This window comes from Hyaena hyaena, unplaced genomic scaffold (assembly GCF_003009895.1).
Source record: "Hyaena hyaena isolate Hyena2069 unplaced genomic scaffold, ASM300989v1 scaffold_381, whole genome shotgun sequence".
Taxonomy (NCBI): Eukaryota; Metazoa; Chordata; class Mammalia; order Carnivora; family Hyaenidae; genus Hyaena; species Hyaena hyaena.
This window is the reverse complement of record NW_024081012.1, coordinates 1,733,800-1,756,651: the sequence shown is the minus strand read 5'-3', so window position 1 is coordinate 1,756,651 and position 22,852 is coordinate 1,733,800. Positions and strand designations below refer to the sequence as shown.

General features: G+C 36.0%; 1 protein-coding gene across 6 annotated transcripts in view; it reads left to right on the top strand.

Annotated features, from left to right (window-relative positions):
• Positions 1-375: 375 nt before the first annotated feature.
• Positions 376-22,852, top strand: part of GTDC1 (glycosyltransferase like domain containing 1) — a 329,154-nt gene continuing 306,677 nt past the window's right edge. For 5 of the 6 annotated variants that reach the window (XM_039250740.1, XM_039250743.1, XM_039250744.1 and 2 more), the window contains exon 1: positions 376-431. The gene's annotated coding sequence lies outside the window, so the exon portion shown is untranslated. Of the gene's footprint in view, positions 432-22,697; positions 22,751-22,852 lie in introns of those variants that run through there. The other variant, XM_039250739.1, reaches the window with a different exon arrangement.

Here is a 22,852-nt window from a genome sequence, read left to right as displayed (position 1 = left end):
TCTGACAAACTATTGACCTTCTCTCCAGAGAGGTATCCATTTACATAAGCCCTCACATTTTACGTATATCATTCAGAAGTGTATAGACTCCTAAAGTTCATCCATGTACCAAGGTTAAGGACCTCTAATCTGAATTCTTGTTCCTCTTCTCTTTGAGTTATAACTGACTTGGGAAAACTTGGAATGATTGAAAAGAAAAGCTCTTAATAGTTACGACTCAAAACATTTCTGTCCTTGGAGGTTCTTCTTCCATCTTGCAATATTCAAGAATCAGACTACTGGATCATACAAATAACCTCTTGTCCAGATAAGGATTCAGAATTTAGGCTGGTCTTAAGACAATATCTTAATTATGTCCTTTGATCTCACAGGTACCTCCGAATTAGACTGGATATATGTGAAGAGGGAAATCACCCTATCTGGATTATCAGGTAAGCAAATGGGACTTTATTTTGATTCTTCCACTGATTCAGTCCTCTGTCAGTATGTGGGCATTTCCTATCATCTGTTATTTCACTGCAGTGTGGGTCAGTGAGATGATAAATGTTTTTTAAGTTTTACCACATTACTTCCTCTGCTGCTTGAAGTCAGATTTCTTTATTTTAATTTTATCTCATTATTATTGCATATACTCACACTTCTATAGCAGATAAAAATTCTCTGCTCTTCTTTTTATGTATATACTTTGGAGAGTTGTGGACAGCTCTCATATTGTTCCTTGGTTGTCCGCCAAGTTATACACATTTAACTCCTTTAATCTTTCTTTGTAATTCAGTCGGCTTGGCTGCTTTTTCTAGATTTTCCCCCATTTCATCTGCATCATTAATAAACAGAAAAAACACGTTATCGCCTGGCTTCTTCTATGTACTTTCATTCATTTTACTTCCTGGTTTTGCCTCAGATTCCTTGTTGAACTGAAGCCAGCTAGACGTCATTCTCTGGGCCACTTTGGCAAGACATGAATGCCTTGCCTACAACTATCAGTGTCCCGTGCAGTAACAGCATCAACGGTATATGCAAGAGGAGAGAAAGGGAACGTGAAAGGACATTGAGGAGCGAAATGATGCATTTTTCGATTCTATGGCAGACCAGCCCATGCCACCCAGAGTAAATCTTCGTACCTGAAACCTTTATCAGAGGGTTTGTCCTCCCCAAGTGTGGTGCAGGGCACTAATTTGAATAATAAGAGAAGCATTTACTGTGTATTGTTTGAAGTTTGGCTATTATTCTCACTCCATTTCTTTTCCACATTCTCCCTCTCCCACCCCTTTTCCCAACACCGATCATGACTTGCGGTCAGAATCTGTGGCCGTGAACAGAACGGGGCGGGGGATCATTTTGTGGGAAATTAGATAGGCTCAGGTGGTAACGCCTCATGCCTCTGTGTGTCACATCAGAGGCAAGTGCTTTAGTTCTTGCTGTTTCTGTAACAGTCGGTCTTCTTTTCACCGCGGATTCAGTGGAGATGTGCAGGAGGAAGGGACAAGTGGACCTTTGGTGCTATTCATCAATGCTGTATTAGTTTCACAACTTTGTTCCTGTCCTGATTGGCAGGGAGAAGCATACTGCTTCTAGATGATGCTGAGCTTAGTGTAAAATATGCCAGCATGGGATCTGGGCTTGTCACAGTTCATTTTTTCTTTTCATTTGGTTTGTAGAAAATGGACTTCTACCTCTACTTATCTTGTACATTAGAGAGAAAAAGGTCATACCTCTAGGAGCTAATGGCTTATTGGTGTTTTGAGTCACCAGATTCAGGTAGTATATTTAGTTGAAGCTTGCAACAGCACACACTTGGCTTTCTTATTTGTGATAGCTTTGCTCCTAGTACAGAATTGAATAGGATGGAAGAGACGGTTTTCCTGTTTGTCTCGTTGGCAACTTTCTAGATGATTTGTGGTTTAATCCTTTAAACATTTTTGATCATTTATCACCTCTTTTCTTGTAAAGGCATAAAATATTCAGATGCTACTGTTATAATCTTTTAATCAGATTATTTTATTTTGGAGAAATCAAGGTCAGAATAACTGCTGATACAGTTGCCTCTGAATAGTGACCTAAAAATTATGACACTTTTATTGGCTCCTTTTTTGCCTGACTTTATGGCCTTCCTTCATCTATCAGATTTTAGATAAGATCATGTGATTGTGAATCACATATTTCTTGGTCTCTGGCTTCTTAAGCAGGTAAGTATGTAACCTGGACCCCCTTTAGGTCTGACTTTTTTTTTTTTTTTAATGTTACTCTCTCATGTGCTTTTAAACTGCTGACAGTGTTGGGCTCAAGCTAATTTCTTTAGGCAATTGATAGATTCTTCAGCATAACTTTTGTTTCTTGAGGTTTTTCAAGACCTGTCAAAGAAAACAAAATGCTAACCTGACTTTAAGGGCCAAAAAAATCCTCCTCCCCCCCCCCTCCCCCGGCCCCGTACTATATTATTCTTTGTTCTCTATGTGCATCAAAGTGACAATCCCACACTGTCTCAATTGAGGGAGTCTAGCACAAAATAAAAAACAGCCTGGCACTGTTCTAGGCTGGCAGCCAAAATGTTTTGTGTAGCTTGGTTCTGGCAGTGGTTTTCCTAGGCAGAGGGTCTACCCTCCCAGTGCCACTGAAGGAAGGCAAGCGGCCTTAGCCTCTCCTGCTTCTCCCTTTTCTTTTTCTTCGTTTTCCCCTTTCTTCGTGTAGAGTACCATCGGCAAGCAACAAAACAACTTTTTCTGATAGAGAAACACCGTTCTCCCCACAACTTCCACGTGTCCTAAGTGGCATTGTTCCTTAGAGGAGCTTGTGTTAAATCTCCCTTTTCCAGCTCTTAGAGATTTCCTTCACAGTTGGCATTTTTGCTGCACTTTCAGAAAACCCTTCTGAATATTGCTAACTTTGGTCCTGTTGACATGGTATTTTTGATTGCTTGGAATCTTCTCTTCCTTCGCAGCTTCTTATTTGAATGGAAACTCTTGAATGATAACTTGCTGGTATTAAATGGCTTTTAATGCCAAGATAGCTCTTGTTGAGACCAAAAAGTCTGCCATTGTTTTCTATTTTTGTCTAAAACTCAGGATTAGCTTACAGCTTTTGCAGATTGAATACTCATTTTTAGAATGTCTGATAAGTTTAGGTAAGCAAGTGAACTTTTGTTAAATATAAAGATGTGCATTTAAAAATTTTTTCCTTTGAAATGAAAATGCAGGGTTGAACAGAGTGCTTTTAGGTTTCCCAGTTCTTTCTAAATTATAGCCAGTGACCTATTATTACAAGGGGTGTGAACATGTAGCATTATGATTTTTAAGTGATGATTTGAGCAGGAGACTAGTTTTTCACTATGAGCAAGCATTCTATGAAATTTCGTAGAATGTTCCTCAAAATGCAAATGTGTTTTCTGTTGTATTAAGCAAAAACAAATGACTGACTTTCAAGTGCTCTATTTTAAAAATTAGTGTTTTGCAGTCAAGATAAGAATAGTTGAATGGCAGAATATGTTTTCTAAGGAGGAGATGGATATTATTTTGACTGATTTTTATCTTGTCAATGATTTTTGGCAATAAGAAAATTACTTTGGGAGGAAAAATTCATGGATTTTTGTTAATGGTATAACAAATGTGACTGAAAAGAAAGTAAATATGGTTCCTGTTAGAATTATTAATGTGAAACATTTTTATATACCATGTATACCAGGAAATAGACCTATTATGCATATATTAAGATAAACTTGTACAATCTAAATGTTCTTTTTTTTTTTTTCCCCTAGAGATTTATTCTTAATTTAGGAGATGCTTTAAAATCACTGGAAGGATTTGTAAACCAGGTATATGAGAAGTATGAATTAAATAAACTCACCTGTTATTTTCTCTCAATCTCAAGATTGAGCGACATATTGGCTCATTAATTTAACAAAACAAACAAGTACTCACATTGCTTTATATGTATAATGCATATGTTAATAAATGCTACAATTCTCCATTCCCCCCAACGGTGGTTTTTTTTTTTTTTTTTTTTTTTTAAACTTGTGTTTAAGTGCCTTTTTCTGTAGAGTAGCTACAATGAATCTGGGTGAGATGCCTGTTAAGTTATATCAGTTAAATCTTTAGGTCAACCTTTTGTGTTTCAGACGTATGACATTTTTTAGAAGGAAAGCCAGTGAAACTTTTTTTTTTCTCTTGGTCCTGTTAAGTGCGTGAGTGTCGGTCTGGAGTTCTCTGTGTCAGGGTGTGATAATATAGACCAAAAGCTTATTCTCTATGTTCATATATACTGTGTAATGTTTATTGCATATTAAATACTATGCATTCACTTTAAATACATTTCTCCAGTCATATAATGTTGATTTGCAATTAAGCCCTTTGTCTTTTCTGTGGTAGGAACATATCTTTCAGTGACTTAGGTATTGCAACACGAATTATTGTATCTATTTGTCTATTCTAACTATACACAGAGGCACAGTACAATATATTTAAGACCTGTAATGTTTGAGTGTTTGAGCAGTTTTTTTAAATAAAAACTATTGAGTTTTTCCTTTTTGTAGGTAATAAATTCTACAGTTTTGTTTCAGAACATATATCAAAGCTTCTGTGTCTGTATGGTTTGACATCATAGGATTTGCAGGAATTACTGTTTAGTAACTTAATCATTATATTTGTAGCAACCTGGAAAAAGAGCTTTATTGAGGGAGACCAGCAAAGTTGGATAAATACTAAATTCATTATTTTAACTAGGATTTGATGTTACTGTATTAAATACCATGTTTATAACTATGAATAGTGTTTTGTTTCATTTGAATATCACTTCAGATTTTAAACATTACTGCAGCGCACGTGATTTGAATATTTTATTTGATATCGAACATTGGTAACCTATAATAACAAATGTTGGTTTCTCAATTTATGTGGTCAAAAATATTAGTAATATTCCCTTACACTTATGGTACATACTTCAGTGTTAAATTTTATTGGAGAGTATTACATGAATGTGTATGTGTTAATTCGGTTGTTTGATTCCCCCTTTAATTTTTGATACATTTTAATTTCCCCTGCCTGACATATTATCATTCTGTAGAATACTGTCACAAGTATTTCATATGTTTTCTGTGGCATCTCACACTGCTCACTTTTTATCCATAGTACCATATGAGTTCCCCCTTTCAGGTTTACGCTGCATATTTTAAGCTGCTGATAGTGTAAGTACATTGCAAGGTAAAGTGACATTTAGCTTTTTGAGCTAGTCTCATTTTTAGCATGAGAGCAGGGTGTTTTTTTTTTCTCCCCTCTACCCTGAATCTTCTCATATTTCCCATTAAAACAAAGAAATTCAACAAACAAGCAAACAAAGAAATTCAGAGATTTGGCTGCAGCAGCAATCGAAATGCATCAAAAAGTGGCTACTACAATACAGTTTTATTAATGAACGATCTACATTGGTTCCAGCTGTGTCCATGTGATTAGGCCTTCACCAGGCAGCCGTGGGTATTTCCCTATTGCTTTTATTTGATTTCCAAGAATGTGTCATCTGTTACATCAGCCCCTGCCAATATGCCCCCTGTAAAAGTGTTTTGTTTTCTTTTTCCTTCCAAATTTCTGAAGCATAAGTTGAATACCCACACATATCCCTGCCGAAATATTGTTTCTAGTGAATAGTGGCCTAGGCTTCTATGCCTGGTGTTGCATACCAAAATTCCAGAATATAAATTAAAGTAAATGTTTATTAAGTTTATCAGTAAATTCTCAGAAGTGCAGTTGCCTGGTAATGCTAAAGATAGACTATTTTCGCTTTTACGTTTCCATCTTAATATTTTATTACAGTGGTATAATGTGTTATAGAGGTGGACAAGCTTGCAGATTGAAATGGGGATCGTCCAGATTGTTCCCTTCCCTGGACCATATGGTATAGTTCTAAAAGCCTTTTGTACGCTGTCTGTTCAGTTTATTGTAAACTCAATCTTTAGTGCACCTAAAAAGATAACCAAATAAAAATGGGCCTGAGAAAAAGGACTTGATATCATGTAAGGGCCCTAGAAATACTTGTTTTAAAGGAGATAACTGCAGATGAAATTGAAGTTGAGATGATATAAACAAAGGAGACTTGCCATTCTCTGAATATGCTTTTGAGTTCATATGGATTGTTCAAGATTGCCTTTGAATGCTGGTTTTAAAATGAAGGAGTTTATGTTCTCTGACTCTACTTATTATCCTTATTTATTTCATTCTTGCAGTCTCATGAAGAAGAGAATGTAGCTTTTATCTGTTTTACAGAGGAAGCTTCTACCTAGGAACAGTGCCAAAAATATATATAATCCCCAGGTTTTATGAATATGTAGGTTTTTTTAAAAATTGATTTCAGTGAGAGTTTAAGGCTAGAACTTTCAATATTTTTGCCTTTTTAACTATTACCCCTACTCAGATCACTGAAAAATTTCTAATTCCTTTCCCCCCACCCCCAACCTGACCTATTATGGTTCCATAATTCTATTTTAGGAAAGTGGGATAAGACATTGCTTATCCCATATGCTAAGACTCTAAAAGCTGGGAATGAGATGATTTCTCCTGACTCTCACTCCCCTTCCCTCCAAAGTAAGCTACTGTTAGAAAGGAACATTAGACATTATCCATTGCTTTTTGGCACAAGAGATTTGAAGCTGAAATTCTACCAAATGAGGAAAAAAAAAAAAAAGGAGAGCCTGTGAAGAGCATGATTCTTTACTCTATCATTACCCTGAACCACGGAAAGGGTAACTGAGAGGAACTCAAATGTTATTGGAATGTGTAATTTTCCTTTGAATGGCCACAGTGAAATATATTTGAACAAAAAAGGCAGAAAAAGTGTATGTGGCTTATGGAGTTGATGGTGATTGAAATTAATGAATCTTTCCAGCACTCTAAGATAGAAACTATTCCAAGAATGGCACATATTCAAAATGTGTCCAACAGAAAGTTATAGAGACTATTACCTTAAGGAGCTTACTAGAGATAGTGGAATAACACAATAATTTAATAATGGTAGTGGTAAATTGGACCCAAAATATTTTGGGGATATATATATATATATTTAAGTTTGAAAAAAATTTTAAAACCAGAGCAACTGATTTCAGTTTACAGAGGAAGTCTTTCCTATTTTTTAAAAAATACTGTTATCTTGTAGTCTTTCATTTATTCAGAAGCTGCTTTCTAAAGTGCCGACACAATTGAAAAAATAGTTTATACTTTGAAATAAACTAGGTTCCTCGTTTCTTCTCTCTCTTCATTCTCCTTCCTTACTCCTTTGTTCCTAACCTTTGGCTATTTGATTCTATATGTATATTGCACTTGTGAATGATATATACCACACTATAAAAAGTGTTATTTTATAGGTTTGAGGATCAGTTAGGAAGAGAAATAAAAATTTTGTGATGACTATGTATCAAATAGAATTCTGTGGAAGAATGAGAATGTGCTTATTTACGTAATCCACATTACTGAAAATTGTAGGACAATTGTAGAAATGTAAATTCAAAATTGTTTTTATTTCTTCTAGCTAAAAAAAACTTGATCATAGCTGAAAGTGGGAACCTTAGATAGTTTAACTCAAATAACTCCTCTTTGCTGCAGCTTCCTTTTAATCGTAAAAATGCCTCTGGCTCCAGATAGTAGAAAATCTTACCAACTATGACTGAAATGAGGAAGGGTTTTGTTTGTCTCATGTCATAAGAAGTCTGGAGGCAGTTAATTCACAGGTAACTGATGCCATCAGGGACTCAGGTAAACATCTCCTTTTCCCACAGCTTTAGCGCATACCTTTTGCCTTTTATTACACAGATGCCTTTTGTACTTCCAGAAGTTGTGCTTACCTTCAAGCAGGAAGAAAAGTGAAGGATGCTCAGAAGCCCTTTCCTCATGGGGAGCCCCCTCTTTTTTTTTTTTTGTAAGAAAGGGATGTCTCAAAAAAAAAAAAAAGAAAGAAAGAAAAGAAAAAGGAAAGGGATGTCTGCTTATGGAAGATGTCTCCTTGGCCAAAAGTCTGTCACATAACTACCTCCAGAATGAGATAAGAAATTTTTTAGCCATCTTGTTTCTATTTTGGAGGAAGGCAGGGAAGAGGAGAATTGGATGAATGTTGAGTGAGCTCTCCCAGAGTCATCTGACATTCTTCTCAGTTGTTTTGCATGATGAGTAGCTTGGACCTTTGAACTTCCTGGGTACTTGGTGCATATAGTAACTTGTTAGTTCTCTTTTGCCAGAAGTGCATGTGTTTTGGTTTTGGGATGTTATTTCTGTGTCTGACAACAGGAAATGTAATTGGGTCATCTTGGTGTCTTTACACTTAGCACAGTGCCTAGATGTGGGCCTTCACTCAATACTTGTTGAATGAATGAATGGATGAATATTAGGAAATATGTTATATTTGTTTTTTTTTAATATTTATTTTTGAGAGAGACACAGAGTTTGAGTGGAGGAGGGGCAGGAGAGAGGGAGACACAGAATCTGAAGCAGGCTCCAGGCCCTGAGCTGTCAGCACAGAGCCCCATATGGGGCATGAACCCACAAACCATGAGATCGTTGTCTGAGCTGAAGTCGGACGCTTAACCGCCTGAGCCACCCAGGTGCCCCAGGAAATATATTGTATTTGTAATATAATGGTGTAAAATGGTATAAATCATTTATGCCTATAAGGGATATAGTAGTAGTTTTAATTTGTGAGGGGTTGTGGACTACATTTTATTGATTTGTCTGTTATTTCTAAGGGAAAATCAAAGTTGTCAAAGTTGTTTGGAGTGGAAGATACTTAATTAAAAAGGTTATAGGAGAATCCTCAAAATGACTTCGTACCAATGTTTTTGTTGGAGTACATTATTCCATGAGTAAATAAAAATATAATTTTCTTTTAGCCTTTTGCATAGAGTATTGTTTAAACAAGGATACCTTGCATTTGTCATATATTAAGATCTCAGTTTTTGAAGAAGCAATTTGAACTTATCAATAATGGCAGGTAATTTGATAACTTATATTATTGATGTTGATTTACAGGAAGGGGATATTACATCCTTGGTAGCCTCATGGCAAAGAGCACACTGTATCACATTTTACCCTAGATGGCATTTTAATTAATGGTTTTAATTTTTAGAGTGACAGCGTCAGAGTTTTTCAGTACACATACAAATAGTAATGTACAATAGAAGAATATGTCTAATAGAAACCCTAAGAAGTCTTCTTTACATCTGCTTGCTTTGCTTGAACTGTCTTAGAGGAAAGCGGGCTACCTCTTCATTCAAAATGTGCAGAAGAAATGGCTGAGTGTAACTCTATAGGGCGGATCAGTGCCCCACAACTCGTCCAATGTCTATCTTAAATTCCTTTTGTCGTATTTCCATTCGGTTTCTGTTATTTTGGCCTCAGAGGACAAAGAAAACAACTATCCAGTATCTCCCATACAACATTCCCTGTACTTAGCACCATTTTAATAAATTCCTCCCTTTTCATTCATGATGGCAGGGTTGTTGGTACCTTAATTACTAAAACAACCTGTGCATGGATAGAACTTATCTCAAAACAGGGAATGTATTCAAGTATCTGGAACTTAAATTTTCTATCTGAGCAGTTTATAGTCACTGAAAATAAAGGAAGCCCTTTTAACATTCAGAAGCAGTCCTGGGGAGAGAGTTCCTACATAATCACAATTTAGGGAAGATAGTTTCCTAGATTTGGACTCAGAATTGAGTATTGATTTTCTGTTTGGGCCTTGAAGCTGCTCTTTTGGTCATACTTTTGGGGAGAATGATTTATGGGCCAACACTTTGCACTTAAAAAAAAAGTGTGTTCAGCCCTTTTTCACCTTTGTATTCTCAGTGATCACTATAGTATCTCGCATATAACAGGAACTAAAATTTTGTCACATGAATTGTTTTAGTATCCCTTGGTAATGCTCCCTCATACAGGTATCTTTATGCTTTGCATTTCCCCATTCCTCTTTAATTTTACTTTTTCTGCCTAATGAGTACCCATTGTTAATTTTTTGTTGTCTTTATCTTCTTACTCAATAATGTCTGCAATGATTCGTAACTTACTTGAATAGTTAAATGCAGCGGGAATGCCTAGACAATTCACTTTATGATGCTGCTGTTATTTTTATTTAGGAATCTCTTTTTCCCCTTTCTCATAAAGTGAGAACTTATTGTAGCCTATGGAGGAGAATTCAAGAGTACATTAGATGAGTGCCTATTGTGTGTAAAGCACTTTGCTAGATAATGAATAGATATAAACATATGTCGTGCGTAGACTTTGCTGCCAAGGAATTGAAATGCGGTTGGGCAGACACACACATATACTGTATAACTATCATATAGGTGGGACTGTGGTAACTGCTCTAATTGGGGTAGAAGCCAAGTTTGGTGGTACCACAGAGGAAGAAGTAATTGCTTCTGACTGGCTGAATGTGGGTGAGCAATTGACTTAAGCTTTTGCAGATGAGATAGAATTTGAATGGAGTCTTGAACTATATGTAGGAGTTTGACAGGTGGTAAAAGTGAATGGATTCTAGGAAGAAGAACGTACTAACGGTCCTTGGAGGTGGAAATATGTATGGGATGTTTTAAAAATTGTGTTCGGGTGATGGTGTTTCTGTGAGAATGACAAGAATTGAAGCTGAAAGGGAGCTTGGAACCAAATTGTTAGGGGTCTTATTTCTTGCTAAGTATTATTTTCTCTTTCTTCTGTAGAAAAAAATCATAGGTGCTTGAGGGGAGGACTGACATTAAGGTATCTGAAAGTTTCAGAAAAATGGAAACATTGAATGTAGCGGCAGGGAGAGGACAGTTCAAGCCTTTTGCCTACTTGAGGTTGAAGAAGATGAGGGAGGCTGGTGGCTCAAAGGCTTGGAAGGAAGACCTGATACCAGAAGTCTGGGGTGAGTCAGCTTAAAGCACCATGGGTTGCTGATTTGTTGAGTTGTACAGCAGTGTCCTGGCTTCCAATAGAGGGCGCTTTCAGTTCTGCCTCCTTTCCACCTACGTCATTTTAGAATACTCTAGAACATGCCACCTGTCCTCACACCTGGGAGGTTAAGTATTTCAGCCCGAATTGGAGTAGAAAGTAAAGGGAGAAGAGGGTTGAATGGTTGTTGAGGGAGTCCAGAGTTACCTGCACATTTCTTCAGCTCCCTTTAGAGTCGGGGTCTTGGCCCTCATTCTTTCTTTCTGGGCTCTTGGTTCATCATCTTGAAGTAGAACTTAATTTTGATTTCTCTGAGACCCACCTCAAATGTTTTATCACATTGATCACTCAGCATTGTAATTCTATCCAGGTCTTGAGGCCAGAAACTGTATTTGAGTCATCTCGATATCAAAAACACTTAGCATAGCTTTTAGAATGCAATCATTCAGTAAATGCTTGTTCAGTTAAAGCACATTTGTTTATGTTTTGCACAGTCACACAGACCGTCTTACTCTGAACATGCCAAGCACGTTCCATCTCAAGATCTTGCTGTGCCTGCTGCCTAGAAGGCTTTAGATCCAGATCTGTTCAGCTTCCCTCACTCTTTTGGTTTCTGTTTACATGTCATCTCATCGACAAGGTGCCTTCTGACAACCCAATGTAAAATATCACCCTTTCCCAGCCCCAGGCCTCGGCAGCCCTGATCCCTTATTACCCTGTGCTGGTTTATTTATTTTTTTAATAGCCCTGTACCTTCTGAGCTACATTTACTTGATGATGGTTTTTTTTTTTTTTTTTTACTCCAATTAGAAAGAAACTTCCTGTGATAACAGGAACATTTGTTTTGTCACATAATTTATCCACAAGCACCTGGAAGAATGCTGGGTGCTTAGTGGGCACAATAAATATTTGCTAAATGAATGAATGAACAGTAAAGATCAGACTGAAAAGGATAATAAACGCAAAAGTACAGTTTTTGTTTGTTTACAGTTTTATGCAAGCGATGGTATTGTTTTTATAACTTTTATAATATCAAATCATTAGTATTGCTCTCAGAAAAACAAAAACAAATTCTATTTTCTATAGATTGCGCCTGTGAAATCTAATTATGGGTTAGCTTTTGTTTTAAAAATATTTGAATGCCATGCATATCCAGTCAGAAAACACTTTTATTATCCATGCCAGCTTAATTTTTAAGGCAGTGAAATGGAAGACTGTCATTTCAGCAAGCAACTTATTTTCATTTGTGAGAATGGAATATTTTGAATATTCTAATTGATTTTTGAGGATGATTTTATAAGAAAATAATCCTTGTTTCTGTACATTGTACATTTGCCTTTAAGATGGAAAAAAAAAATTAGAAACAGGCATGGAAATTATTTTGCCCAGAGAGTTGAGCACTTACAGCTTCCTGATCAATGTCAGGAGGAGGGTCAGTCAGTTCCAACATAAAAGGTAAATCTTGGGATGCTGAAAACGTTAAAGAAGATTTGGCTTAAAAAAATTACTTTATATGTATATTTAAAGTTTGGAACGAAATCCTAGACTGCTTGTCATGAACCCAAGCCTCTTTTTATTGTATTTTACTGCAAATTCACTTGGATATTTTTCCAGAAATCTTAAGTCTGTAATTTGGCTGTAAAAAAGTTGGTTATCAAATCAATATTATTATATGGCTTTTAGTGTCATAAGAATTCCCTTTTGGAAACCCATAAAAACTCATTTTTTCTCACCATAAACTTTATCTGTCACTTCTCTGTAAGGTCAGAGTACTAATGCTGGAGGTGATCTGCTCTGGGACAGAAAGTCAACTTACTGGTCATAAAGTTAAAAAACGCCACATGGTGCTTTCCTGAGATTAGGGTTCTTTTTCATATCAAGTCAGTGCTAATTTTAAAATATGGAAAGTTATCAGTTGATTGGTGTATTCTTAGTGTCCCTTTAAAAATAGATGAAATGATAAGCTTGGCCTTAATTTTTGCACTTAATGGATTTTATATTTTATTAGTACTTTTGTGTTGTCTGGAGGTTAATTCTTACTTATTTGTATGCTTTTAACAGCAGGTTTTTTTTTCTCTCTAGATTTGTAAGTTAAATTTTTCAGAATAGATGGTTTTAAAAATGAACTATGATGAAATTGTTGCACTGAAAAACAATTCCAGGAATAATACTGTCTTGTTACTTGAAATATGTTTCATGTTTTCATAGCATTTAAATTGTAAAAAGTACTAGGACCTGGAGGTTCCATTAAAAGTATTTCCCTACTAAGTCTGAGTTGCTGTTGAGGTAATATATTTTGAGTACCCAATTCACCTATTGCATGTATATAAATATAGGAAAAATATGAGTGATTATGAAAGGAGACAGTCTTTTAAAATTGCAAGACTGTGTCTATAGTAGTTGACTATGCAATCAGTCCGTCCTTTAACATGGGCAGCACATATGGATGATTACCCAATGGCATGTTGCTACTTTTTAAATACATTTTGGAAATTAAGTGTGAAACTAGAAGTTCTTTTCAATTTTATGCAACTTTATTAAATATTTCCCCCTTAGTTCAACACAGACATCTAATTATTTAAGGCACAAAGTAATTTTGACATTTATTTGAACTTTAAAACTTTGAGATTGTGCTATATATGTGCCTATTCAAACCTATAAGTGCCAAATAGTATTTTAGTGTCTAACAGTCTGTCAGAGTGCAGCTCCACTTTCCTTATTGAGAAAGATCTTGATCTGTTTACAATTATTTAATAATTCAAGTACTCTTAAAAATCAACTAAGTATTCCTTTTATTTCACACATTAGACAAGCAGTATTTCCAAAACCAAATTAATAGTGTTTATGAATAGCTAGCCCCATTAGTTTAAACTTGCTGATTTGTGTTTTAATAAGTTTCTTTATAGCGATAGTAGTTCGAATAATTTGAAAACCACTGGCAAGCTCCTGGAGGGGAGTAAGCTGTCAGTAATTGGGAAGTAGTTTGTTATTTCAAACAATTTGGCCTCCTTCCTAAAGTTAGGAAAAATTTATAGTTTCTTTTAATTGCAAGTTGAAACATATTTGGTGAAGATAAGTTGAAGAATAAAATGAAACATGGTGGGAAAATCAAAACGACTCACAGTTCTACCATAAATGATTTTTATGCCTACCTGTGATCATGTCCATTTTCTCTTGTGTTTCGGTGATTCATTTCATATATTTTTATATATTCATAGCATGCAGTCATGCAATAGTGGAAGCATTTTTTCCATGTTCTTTGCATTATGATTTTTGATCATTAATCATTTAATTATGAAACTCCTTTTTGTTGGATATTTTCATTGCTTGCAATTTGAGGCAAGGACTTCGGTAAAGATCCTTGATAATTTCTAGTGTTAATTCTTAAAAGCGATATTGTTGAATCCAAAGATCACAGTTTTCAAGATTTTTATATTACGCTAAATGTGATAGGACATTTTAATACTTTAAAGCAGATCTAGCCTCATGCATTGATAGAGTAGGTAGCAGCCTTCAGGCCTTCAGAAGTGTCTTTTTAATTCACAAACTATTCTCATCTATTCTGCAGATGGCTGAAATTTTGCCATCACCTGTTGCTCCCTTCTAACGTGTAAGTATTCCTTCGAGAGGTAACACATTGTGCCTGGCGGGCATTTACTCTGAACAATGTACAGTATCTTCAATTTAGTCCTTGTAAGTAAAGTTTGGACACAAGGGAGGAGAAAAGGACATTAGAACATTGAGCAAGAGGAATGATAAGGGTGAACAAGTATTTTTTTACTTTAATTCTACCAAGATCAGTTGAGCAACTATTATACGAAATGCAGGATAGTATGTATCTAGTTTTATGAGTTTAAGTTATAATCTCTCTCTACAGTGATTCAGGCTGTTTGTTAACTGTGAATGCTAATTAATCCGGTAGAGAGACTTGGGTCCCAGATATGGTGCGTATACATGCCGGATAGAGATGCAAGGGGGAATTAATTAACTCCTAAGCAACCTTACTCTGTTTGAGCACACTGTTTGGAAAGTGTGAAATTACTTCCTTAAGAGATGATGAGGATGCAGAGTATGACTTTGAGTAGTTTGCAAAGAATAGTCTGTATTGTAGGGTCTCTGCTTCATTAGACAAAATATTTATATCATTGGAATGTCTCCTTGAAAAACCAGCTGATAAAGAGATAATAGTGACAGACAAGGCCACTAAATAGATAAAAGTCATAGTACTTGCTCCAATCAGGAAACTTTGAGCTATTGCTCCTTATCTTTTATTCAGTGGAAACTTGTGTGTCAGATGATATGGGCAAGCCTGTGCTTCCTCTGTAGAAACTATCAAGAGTAGTAGACCTTCTAGAAATTATACACTGTTGTCTGTGTATGCCTTTTCTTTACTCAACAGTCTGAATCCTAAATATTTTCAGGATTTAAAAATTCCAGTCTATTATTATCAGACTGACTCTTTTTCTTATAATAGTGGGTAGCTAATAATATGCCCCTTGTGATATTTAAAAATAGTGATACAGCTCTCATTACCACATCTCTTAGCCCCAGATTTACTCAGCCCTGGTCTAAACTGGGTTTCTGAGCTTTTTAAAATTTATCACTAATGATCTTTAGAATCTATCCAGTTTTTCCAGTGTTGGCTTCTTAAACCGTGAGCAAAAGACTTAGACCATTGGCAAATCAAAGGATTCTTGAAAAGTATATGGCAGCTAGGAAAGATCTGCTGTAGTACATAAATAGAAGAAAATATACTTTTAACTAATCCTACTTCTAATAAAAATTACTATAATTAGGCAGAACTCTGGAGGTGAGAGAAGTGTCACTAAACATTTTAAGTGATACGTCTTTAAAGCATAATTTTATTGATTTGGTCCTTAAAGGACATTAGAGTTTATGTCCTTTATTTATTTACTTACTTACTTATGAATAGATTCTAATACTGGCTTCACCTCACATTCCCTAACGCCATTTAAATAAGTCTGTTACTGCAGGGTGACTTTCACTAATATAAAGTGAGTATTAAAGGTGTCTAAAATTGATACTTTTAAGAATATCTATTTCTAGCCCTTCAGGCCTCTATGGAAATTTCTTTTTCTTCTCCCAAGTGTTTACCTGATATTCTTTTGCCTCCTGAGCTGTTAGGATTTTGTATTTCTTGGAAGTTGATTTCCCTCACTGATACATAGATTGAGTTGTGAGATTATGTCCTTTTCATTTTTCCCTGGAAGTGAGTAAATCCAGAACTTTATACTTGGTGACATTTATTTCAACCCATCAAGGGAATGCCACCCATGTTTGCTTGGGTTGCAGTACTTCAAATAGGACGTTGAGAATGTTTGTGTGTTAGAGTAACCCGGCTATTTCTGTTTCAAAATTAACTGAAAATGTGATATGTGCCTCCCACTTGGAGAGGGAAACTTCTCAACAATTTTTTATTTAGTTAAGATGGATTAAGTTCTTAAAAGATGTTAGAGCGAGACTCCCTAGCGCCAGTATAGTTAAGAATCTGTTAGTCATTTTATTTTAAACTCATTTGGTGTGTATATTTATAATTATCTTACACAATCCAAGTCTGAGTTAAAATTTGGCATAGAAGCCAATGTAGGGTAACAAGATAATGCTTCTGACCAAGAAAGAAATGCCAGTCTAATGATTAAACCGATTGAATCCTTCTAGGTCACAGACTTGACTGTCCTTATATTAAATATTCTTATAGAGTCTAGAAAGGTCAGAGAGGATAGAAGCCCATGGCATGGAAGCTGGCTTCTCAATCCCTCAGTATGGCTGCTGGGGCAGAACTGTTTTTCCTTAGACTGAGGTGTGACATTGTGAATACAATAAGATGCCACCTGTTATATTTTAGCTGGTGATAGAATGTGTGCATCAGGTTCTCTCCGTGAGAGTAAGTAGTAATTAGTGGTAGGAAGAGGTGATTATTTGTAGTTGATAATAATAAAGGTCTTGGATGAGTTCAGAAAAAATTGTCAAGGCAATTGCTAAGGAGTTTTATGGTTTACTGACTCAAAGAGAGTGTTGAACATTTTCTGTTTGCTAAGTGCTGAGATATAGCAGTAAGCAAGCAGACCTGGTCACTGTCCTTCTGGAACTTAATATCCAGTAGGGGATACAGATATTATGTAGTCACTCGTATAAATATATCCTACAAGTGTTAAGTACAAAGAAGTACTGCAGATTGTTATATCAGGAGACTCAGACTTTGTTTGATGGGTACAGTAGTAAGTTATAAAATAAACTGAGCACATCTATATGGCTGACCTCTTTGCCTCCTACTTCAAACCTTCTTGTCATATGAATCTTGGATATTGTCTTTCTTCCTTCCTAGACATTAAGGCCTACTGCCCTATCCAAAAAGCATTAGTCTGCAGTTGAGGCGTGAAGGATAAAAGTTGTGGGATTAGGGAAAGGATGATTATGCAGGACTCTGGAAGGAATTACAAGAGATTAGAACAAAAGTTCTTTGAGTTTTATGTAGTTCTATATAACTATATGGTATGGTTTACAGCACGGATATCCTAGATTTACAAATCGTGTATGTGATACCTACATTTATCATCTTATACTGTCATATTTCACATGCATATAAAAACATACTGCGGAATATATCATTTACATATTAGTAATTATTAAACATTGATTTTTTTAATCCCCACATTCCAAAGACTAGAAAGTGGATGCGCCTTTTACTCACATCCTACCCGGTACCTGCAATGAAGTGTAATGGGAAGATAAATGACCATGGGGTCAGAAGACCTGGACTTAAACCCTTTGCTCTGTCACTTACCCTGTGATGCTCATTCTCTCCATCTCTTTGTCTGTAAAAGAAGAGTGGTTGGTCAGTGGCTGCTGCATTTCTTCCACCTATGTTTCTGTGATACACCTTGGCTTTTCTGCTTAGGTATCCATATATGAATGGGTCAGATGATCCAATTTTCTCCCACTGGACTGATTTGCAGCCCATTTCAGGAAGGTGGAAGCCTTGGAGAAATGCCATCCTGAGAAAGCAAATACATTATTCATCTTGTCAAACTTTTATAAAATGAATAATTGTTGGCAGAAAGTATTTAAAAATGCCTTTTTTTCTTCCCCATTAAATAAAAGTATAATTACTAAATGTGAAATGGGATCTCCAGATTTATGGTGAGCGAGCTGGCTTCTCGTCCTTCTTCCACTGCTAGTATTCGGCTAGGATGCTGATAGACCGAGTGGATTAAAAAACTGCAGGCGATTTTCAAAATTCATGGACCTCACAGATACTCATTCTTTTAGGCCATGAAACTTGTGTTGGCCCAGAATGCATTCACTTACGGTGTTTCTACCATTTCTTTTATCATTGTTACTCTTTTTAGTAGATGAAGATAAACCCTTATCTACATGAAAAAAAATCTAATGCATTTTTATCTCTATGAACAGTACTAAAAGAGAATCAGTATTTGAAAGAGAATACGGGGTGTGTTTAGCTATAGTCGCTGCTTGATTTAGTTTAGGCTTCAGGGATGGTGGGGAACCATCCGTGGCAGGTTTGGTGCTGGCTAACATTTGTTTGCTTGGGACCTGTGGGCAGTGAAAGCAATGTTACATCCCAGACAGAATCAGCTTCCCATTTCCTTCTGATTTTTAGCATACCTCCACACAACCTAAGTGACATTCCCCATGCGTTCCCCATCCCCATGTGGGCTGGGATAGCCCCCCGGAAAAGAATGACATGGCTCCTATCCTCCAGGTTTTCAAAGGCCCAGAGAGAAGGAGGACATGGAACGAGAGAAAAAATGACCGAGACTGTGCAGAATAGAAAGGGAGTCCTGTTTAAGAGAAGTTCAGGGAAAGGCTTCATAGCATTGGCGATTCATGAGCAGAAATTTAAGGATAGCACATGAGGTGACCAAGAAGAGGCTGATGGAAAAGGGAGAAAGGTGTGAAATTACAGAAGTGTTAACTAGGTGAGTGTGAGAGCTCCATACGGCAACAAGACAGAGTCTGGGAAAGTGGGGGAAGAGAGAGCCCAGCGGAGAAGGAGAAGCAGTGCTGTGGTGAAGAGAGAGAGGAAGGACTAGAAAAGCAAGGCCTTCAGTGCTACATTTAGGGCCTCGGACTTTATCCGTAAGTGACAGAGACATTGAAGGTTTTTGAGCATGTCGCCTCATGATCACATTTGCATTTTGGAATATTGCTTGTAGCTGGAGTACTGAGAATGGCGTGATGGGAACCAGATGGCAAGGCAACACGAAGACCTAGTTTCAAGGGTAATATAATAGTTCAAATGAGTGATGAGATGATTTTCTGGTGTAAAATTTTCTCCTGATTCATAAATATACTGCCACATTTTAAGATGTCAGCAAATTGAAAATATTTTTAGTATTCAGTAGAACTAATTCATTGCCACTTTTATAGTTTGAAATTATTCATGAAATTAATAGCAGTGAAAAATTGAAAGAGGATTGATTAGTATTTTATTTGTCAGTGAAGTTAAACCAGTAAACTTCTCACAAAAAATTTCATAGTTACAATTTTGCTGTATAATGTAGAATGTAACTTCACAAAAATAAAAGGCAGTGAATTTGTAATATGTACACATCTATTTATTTGTGGAAATTGTGCGTATTTGAAAACAAGTGAATGATGTCATGGTGTCTGTACGTATATGTTGACTTTGCATTTGATACAATTATCACCAAGACTTTGTATTAATTCGAGTCATGGAATCAGTGACTGACAGTTGTAAACAGAAAGTTAAATCCCAAATTGGGAAAAAAATGAAAATATCTGTTAGGGAAAACTACACAGCCGTATCTGTATATAAGATTGTGATTTTTAAAAGAGCACGTATAAAAGATGATAGCAAATCATATAATTGGAGAAGCGCGCTTGAAAACTACTTCAAATTGTGTCACAAACAGGATGGCATATAAGTCTTCTTACCAAATCTTGGTTTTGGTGCATAAATCCTTAGTTTTTCATTACCACAACAGGAAACTAAAGTCAGAGCTGAAGAGATTGGAGCACGCGTAGCACTGTGGGGCAATAAAATAATACAGTGTGACATCTTTTTCAGTACAAACCCAAGATTTTTATTTTTAGTGTTGCTATTTAAGTACACACAGTAGTACACAAGTTGTCATAAATGTTGGGTTCTGTGCCTATTAACAAATAATGGAGTAATGATCCATTTCCATTAGGCATTATCTTTAATTCACACTAATGCTCAGGAATCTGATTCATTCCTTACTGTTAGTCAAACTTTCTTTAATTATGTAGAGCATCTCCGGGGCCTGCAGTTTTAGGGATTGGAAGGTTTTTATGCTACATTTGATATCAGATTATTTCAGTATTCAGAGGTTACATTGAGGTTTTAGGGGCTAGGATGAATTTGTTATGCCTGATATTTATAAAAAGAGTTTTTAAAAAATAACTTTTTTTTGTAGGATCTGCTTATTTCTGTTTCCCCCACAATTCTACCCCCATATGAGACTTGATTGTAGTGTAATCCTTTGAGGACACTTTTTTTTTTTTTTAAGCAAAATGTACTTTTAGTATATATTCACCCTTATTAGGTTCTGTTAGGGGAATTGGTGGTGACAGGTTTCAAAGCAGAAATCTTTTTAAGCTTCTTTTTTACTATATAATAAGATTTCAGGTACATTTTAACAACTGGGGTTTCCCTGATGAATCATTAAAATAAGTGAGTGGGCTGAAAGGTAATAGTAACTTTTCTCAGTACTGCCCTATTTCACCCTGCTGGGTTATTGTTGCTTTTTAAATAGAAGCCAGTGTGTTGGAGTCGGTGGGTGGAGGTGCAGAAGGGACAGGGTCAGTAAGAAAATACCAGGTAAACCTCTGATGACCTATTGGGAAGTCCTACTCAAATTTTATTTTCCCCAACTTAAGGCATTTAGTGTTACAGTTCACTGGTTTCTGCTCTGCCAAACTGAACTTTTAAAAATATTGTGTATAGGCAAATAGAAAATATATTTGGAGCAACTGATTGAAGTATAAGGTATCAAGCCATGTGTGGATTAGCCTGTGGAATCAATTTCTCATGTGTGTGGGATTCAAACCGTTAAAACCCTCATCACTGAAACCATACCTTCCTACAGCTAATAGCAGTAAGGTGTCTGTGGAATATATTAACACAACAGTTCCTCTGATTTAAAATTATTGCTTGGTATTTGGTTGGAAAATTATTTGAATAGTATAAGTAACTGAATTGACATCATATATGAGGACTAATTATGGGTTTCTAATGGGACTTAGGTTTTGTTTTAAAAAATTCACATGATGTATTTATACTTAGCACATCTTTTTCAATAAATCATTGGCATATCGCATATTTCCTTTCTCTATAGTGTTAAAAAAATAACTACGACAGCACTTATAACTGCTAGAGGAGGTAGACTAAAATGTAGTTCACCTTGAAAATGGCTCAGGGAATAAAGAAATTGGGTCAAGCTTAAAATAAATGCAGGTACAGTGACAAAAAGTTTTAATAAAAATTTAAAAATATTCACAGTATTGGTTTCAGGCTACTTTTGTTCTTGGTGATCTTATCAATGCATTATTAGTTTTTAATGGAGATGACACTAATGGCACTTTTTCATTTTGGTCACAATGTTTATATGAAATATTTTTGTCATTTTTCACCACATATCCTCTTTTAATTGTAAATATAAAATTTTAGAAAGGCAGACAATTCTTAGATCATTTGACCTCTGGTGATCTTAAGTAGAATTTGAAGTGGCTTAAAATTCCTATGTCATAGCTATCACTTTGACTCATTTATATTGCCAATTTAATGTTTAGTGTTTAACCACGTATCATTAAATCATAGTATTGATAACAAATTAAACTTTCATAAAGCTTTAATAGTATAACAGATTCTCATTCATCTGGTGTCATTGGGGGATAAAATATGCTGAAGAAATGAGTTTTTGTCTTTTTTTTTTTAACTGACCCTCACTGGGTTAAGCAGAAACACTTAAAAGTTGATAAAAATTTATCTGACACACTTTGTATGTTCTTTTTGGGAGCAAGAATGGATTGGCCATTTACTTTTTTCTTTATGTCACAAAATAATATTATTCTAGTGTCATGCAGAAGGGACATGGGCTTTCTGATCCGTATTTGCTCCTCACATGAGAAGTTTTTTTTTTTTCCTTTGAAATAAATGCCACACCCCTAATTCTGAAACGCCGACTCCGTTTCTGCGGTGGTGCTTGCGATAATGCTGTAACAGATGGATGAACACCCAGGCTCCTGTGTAAGACCTTTGGCTGTGTGCTGGCTCGCCTACCATCTTTGGCAGACAGCTGGCCACTGCCTCGGGCTGTAAAGGAGACCCTCTCCTTGCTTTGGAGGAAGCATTTTCAGTGTTAAGATTCCTGCTCCCCAGCATTCGCTCCCTAGGAGCCATTGGTAGTGGTGCCTGGTGTCGTTATTCACCTGTTCACCTGTGCCTCTGAGCATCTGTGCTGTCTGGGTGACCCCCTGCAGTTTTTTGGAACTATTGCTAAAATGAGCAAATAGTGTATGTACTCCTTTTATCTTTTAGCAACTTCCAGAATAACAGCAAAAATTCTTTTTAACAAAGTGTTTTTTTTTTTAACCTCATACTCGTTTGTTTCAAGCAGTGCTTTCTAAAAACTCAAGCACAGCAAGAATATTTTCACTGTTCTTTAATGTGCTATAAATGACATTTGGTTTGAATCTTATATTTAAAAATTAGCTTCCTCTCTTTTGCTTGCACCTAATGGGAGTCATCTTTCTTCCAGGTTGTGCTTTACAAAGACTATAGGGAAGAACACATTTTTCTTCTCGCCACAAAAGTTGCAATAGAAGTAAGTAGGGGAACTGCCAGCATATGTCTGTCTCCACAAAACAAGCAGAACAAATTTCCATGAATCAAAGCCACTAAGTATAGTTTTCAGAAATGGTAGGAC